The following is a 5,480-nucleotide window of genomic DNA, read 5'->3' as shown; positions in this document are numbered from 1 at the left end:
ATGAAGTTTTATACATATAAATTACCATTACTGATCAAACCATGTATGCCCAAAAAAAAATAATCTGAAGAATATTTTCCTTCCTATCAAATACACCCAATCCAAGAAAATTTCTTTTCCTGCATTATATCTCTCTACAATGGTCAGACCTCAGCAGGAAGCCAGGAAATATCTAGGGCCTGCACTTTATTTTGCTTTCTTTGTAGGACAATATTGCATGGCCATGAGTTATTGTGATCTGGTGAAGTAGATATTGGAATAATCTACTTCATACGTGGCAAATTTAGATTGGTTGTAAGAGATGAAATCTGCATCGGGTTAGATTTTTTAACCATAATATGTCTAAAAAACCTAGTCATGCTTAATGGTGCACAAATTTGCTAAATAGATTATGCACATGAAACAAAAGTTACAAATTGTTATCCTCCAATCAGAAAACATAATGATATTCCAGGATAAGGACCTTGGGTCATATAAATACTCTAAGTGCATGAAACTAAAGTCAGAAATCAAATATTCTTTGTGTGTAGTACTTGCATTCAAGAGTTTTTGAACTTCTACAATGGCAGCGACAATGACTCTCTCTTCCTTTTCTTTTGTTGGAAAGGCAGTAAAACTCCGCCATCTTCCTTTGAAATCACTGGAAATGGGAAAGCCACCATGAGGAAGACTGTTACTAAGGCCAGACCTGTTTCCTCTGGCAGCCCATGGTACGGTCCTGATCGTGTCAAGTACTTGGGCCCATTCTCTGGTGAGTCCCCAAGCTACTTGATATGTGAGTTCCCAGGAGACTATGGATGGGACACTGCTGGACTTTCAGCTGATCCAGATGATGGAAATCAGGCATAAGCAGCGGAAGCAAATAGCCAGGATCGAGCTTGCATGTGATATAAACAACGCATAATCAAAGATTTTAATCAAACATAAAATTGATACTTATCTCTTGAAGCGTGACCGCGACCGAAAATCGAACCTTCAAGCAGGGGCAAATATCATCGACGTGATTGTCCTCCAGTTCCACGGTCTTCTCTTTGTGTAACCCGATTAATACCAGAAACTGCGAAATTCGTGTGGGCAAATTTCTATGGAAAAGCTGTAGAAACTTGTAAAACCCTTTTCCTCCTAATAGAATAAGATCCTTATTTTATAACTACAGGTATTAGGATTTTCACCCTTTTCCAAAACCTGTTGGGTATTTATTTTCCACCAAGAAATAATATTCCATTTAATTCTTTATTATTCGGGCACATCAGGGACCATCGAATTTAATTAACGAGGCTTCCTATTATGGAATTGATTCGAAATATCTGAATTAATCCTACCATAATAAATTACGAATTATTCCACTAAAAAATCGTAACAGCACTCCTCAGTTCAATTTCGAAATCTTTCATTAAATCTTATTTAACTCTCCATGTTAAGATTACAGATATCAATCAATTAAATTAAATTACTGACAATTTAATTCATTGACTAATTGAATCTTTTATATTTCCGCTTAACTTATATCATGTGACGGATACAAAATCCACCTGCGTTATGGTTTTCACATGAGACTTATAAGCATCCATAAAGGGGTAACATCAATCTCAAAGTCGAGACATGGATTCTATCAACTGATTATTATTTCACAAATGCATTTTACCATTATCCAATTTACCAGGAATACATAGACCCGCAATTGAGTCGTACCTTTTAATAAATCAAACTAATGAACAAATAACATTGATCATAATAATCATATCAAGATTAAGAGTATAAGTACATTTAATGAGATAGAGAAGTTATTTTATATATTCAGTACAAAAACACTTATCTCTCTTGTCGATTCAATACATACAAAATGTACTAGCCAGAAAGAAACTATACCGTTCCCATAATGAAGATACATTATATTAATCTTGTGCTACAATCATACCGATGAGTTTATCCAAATTCCATCTTAGATTGTGAACATAAACTTCATACTTATAAGAACCGATGATTTAATCTTCCATGTATAAGCTAAACTCTATACACTAAATCATCTACTATATGAGTAAAGGACACACATAATAGTACATGATCTATTTAACTCTTTATTAAAATTGAATAAATAATTGTTCTATAATAAATACTACATCCATACACATGGTTAATAGTATATATCCCAACACCAGAAACATTCGCCAAGAACCGTGAGTTGGAGGTTATTCATTGCAGACAAGCTATGCTTGGAGCTCTTGGTTGTGTCTTCCCTGAGCTCTTGGCCCGTAACGGTGTCAAGTTCAGTGAAGCTATATAGTTCAAGGCTGGATCCCAGATTTTCAGTGAAGGTGGACTTGACTACTCGGGAAACCCAAGTTTGGTCCATGCACAAAGCGTTTTGGCCATTTGGGCTTGCCAAGTTGTGTTGATGGGAGATGTTGAGGGTTACCGTGTTGCTGGTGGGCCTCTCGGTGAGGTTATCAACCCACTCTATCCCGGTGGTAGCTTTGACCCATTGGGCCTTGCTAACGACCCCGAGGCTCTTGCTGAGCTCAAGGTAAAGGAGATCAAGAATGGTAGACTTGCTATATTTTCCATGTTCAGATTCTTCGTTCAAGCTATCGTCACCGGAAAAGGTCCACCAGAGAACCTTACTGACCCAGTTAACAACAATGCTTGATCCTATGCCACAAACTTTGTCCCCGGAAAGTGAAGTTCTTAAAAAAAAAAAAAAAAGTGTCTCCTCTAGCATCATATTTTTTATGGCCTTGTAAAGCAATTGTAAATTAGTGAAGATTATATGTGAATTTTGTTTATTTGTGTAGTTCTCAGTTATATTATGAGGCAGTTGAACCCCTAACTTTCAACGCGGAGCATAAAATTAAGTGTAAAAATTTACTAAAATTGTAATAGATAGAAGACATGAACCCATAACTTTTAAAATACAGCGGGTTGAAACTAAGAATCTTAAAAGATTAAATTTATAGAGTTTAAATCTTGGATCCGCCTCTGTTTAGACCTACAAATTGTTGATATTTTAGTGGATTTTAACGCATAAATTTATGCTATGCGTCAAAAATATTGAATTTAGATGAACCTAGCTAGCTAGTATTACAACACTGCATCCCCCGGGAGAAAAGGGTGCAAGTTGGCATTTCACAGGTTCTAAAACAAATGCCCTGTAATAATAACAAGAAAGCGTTTAATGTTCAAACAAGAAAATGCAAACCATTGAAAATTGATATTGAAATTGAAAAGAGAAGCCATTGGGCTTTCTTCTGGATCTATACGGGTCATTTGCACTTTTGTTCCTATTTTGTGTTGGTCCTTAATTTTTGGCCTTCAAAATTGAACTTATGCCTACGGAGGCATTAGTTACGCATCATAATATCTTCAAGTTATGCCGGCACCCTTAAAAAGCTTATGCCTCTATAGGCATAAGTTCGATTTTGACGGGTAAAACTTAAAGACCAGGCCATTTGAAGGGAAAAAAATTAAAGACAAGTCTATTTGAAGGGTAAACCGTGCAATTACTTGGATCTATACAACATATAAGTTATTGGGAAAACTTACGTAAATGTACTCTTTGGCCAACTAGTTTGCCAACATGGCCAAAGTTTCCACTACCTATACACTTCAGTTGTATATATGTATACAGGTATGTATATTATTTGTATAGTGTATGTGTGTATATATATATATATATATATTTTTTTTTTATATAAAGTATACACTACTTATACATTGCGTACATTTTGTAAACTAGATAGTCAAATGATATTTGACTGTAATTTCACCTAAGTTATTTAGCTACTGGTCTACTTACATAAACCAATATTCTTGCTTTTAGATATTACTACTAGCTAGGTTTTCGGCACTATGTTAATGAATACATTCTAAAAGATCATAAATATAATTAAAAGATGCGTTTGAGTTATAAAATAAATTTTTTTTTAAAAAAAGTGTCTTATTTGTGATTTCTAAGTTTGCCTTCAATTACAAAGTTTATCCGAATATCCTTTCTTTTGGGATTAGTTAGCATAATATACTGAACATAAAGAAATATAATTAACGATAAGGGTGGAGTAATGTCTGCTAATCTCCTATAAAATTAGATTAATTGGACTTGATGTGCAATTGTCAAGATATTTGAACTTGATGCGCAATTATTAATAAACTACTTTTTCTCCACCTTACATATAAAGGTTCATCCTTTTAGATTAATTTATGGACTAAAACCACACACTTAATTTAATAAAAAATTAAATATGATTTGTTCAATAAGAAAGGACCAAAGTTGAAATAGAACAACAACTCAGAGACTAAAATAGCTATTTTCTCTTCTTTTTATTATAACATTTGCATTTGCCCACATAATTTTTTAATATTATATTAGTCTTTGTGGAACATATTAACTGCTGGAAATTTTACGAAAAATACTAGATGACGAACCTTGTCGGAAAATACTTGATCACGAACCTTGCAGCAAATTCTTGAAAGCTTGAGGCATGTCAATTAAGACACTGTCCTTAAGGATATTTTACCTGGTATGGATGTATCCCCCAGGATCCAACAAGCTATTCTAATACAAAATTAGAAATCAAAATCTAACAAAGATTAAAAAAAAAAAACCAGCACACCATAATATGGTAGGAAGGTTTTGTATATCTCACATCAAATAAAAGAACATAAATTTATATAGAGGTAAAAGGTCATCTCATAAGAATGGTGAATAGGCTAGCTCTAACAGTAAGAATATCAATGAAATTAGAGGTGATAAATCGCTCACTCTGAAACAAAAGCCAAAGGAGAAAATATATAGGCAACCCAAATGGACAATGGCTCAATTCTGGTCAGTGTAACGTTCCAAACATTAGAGACCATTTAAATCCATTTAATTCAAGGACTTGCATTCCATACTCAATCAAATGGGTCTGTTAATGACATTCAAAATAATTAGTAATAAAAGACCCATTAATAAATATTAAGAGGATAAATAAGAATTTGAATATTCTTTTTGAGATATTATATTTTTTCAACAATCCCCCACATATCTAAAAAAGAATAAGAAGTTTTGGAATGAAATGAGAAGTTTGGGTTTTCACATATGAGTATAATGCGTCGAATTTGGTGTCTCGTAGACTATGAACCAAGTCTAGACAAAATAAGAATAAACTTACAGAATAATTGGTGAAGTTGAGAACTTCTATGAACCAAGAATTCTTTTGTAAGCTCAGTGTCTTATTCTATCACATTATACTCGCACAATTTTTGTCGTTATTGCAGTTTTGCGCTAAGAGGCCATGTGCGTGTCCTGGTATTCATGAGTGCTCTAGAAATCTGTCACAATTTCATTGGAGCGGCACCACTCCACACTCATATAGGTCCACCCATCAAGTGTACTCTGCAGAGCAATACACCACCTATAAATGATATGATAATGGATTAAGAGTTTATAACTCAGCCTCACTTTGCCTTGCAGAACTGCACTATATTCACGCATCATAGGAGAG

General features: G+C 34.1%; 1 pseudogene; it reads left to right on the top strand.

Annotated features, from left to right (window-relative positions):
* Positions 1-562: 562 nt before the first annotated feature.
* LOC132029301 (chlorophyll a-b binding protein 50, chloroplastic-like) lies at positions 563-2,680 on the top strand (annotated as a pseudogene).
* The last annotated feature ends 2,800 nt before the right edge of the window (positions 2,681-5,480 follow it).

The sequence above is a fragment of the Lycium ferocissimum genome, chromosome 9 (assembly GCF_029784015.1).
Source record: "Lycium ferocissimum isolate CSIRO_LF1 chromosome 9, AGI_CSIRO_Lferr_CH_V1, whole genome shotgun sequence".
NCBI lineage: Eukaryota > Viridiplantae > Streptophyta > Magnoliopsida > Solanales > Solanaceae > Lycium > Lycium ferocissimum.
This window is presented reverse-complemented; position numbering and strand designations above follow the sequence as displayed.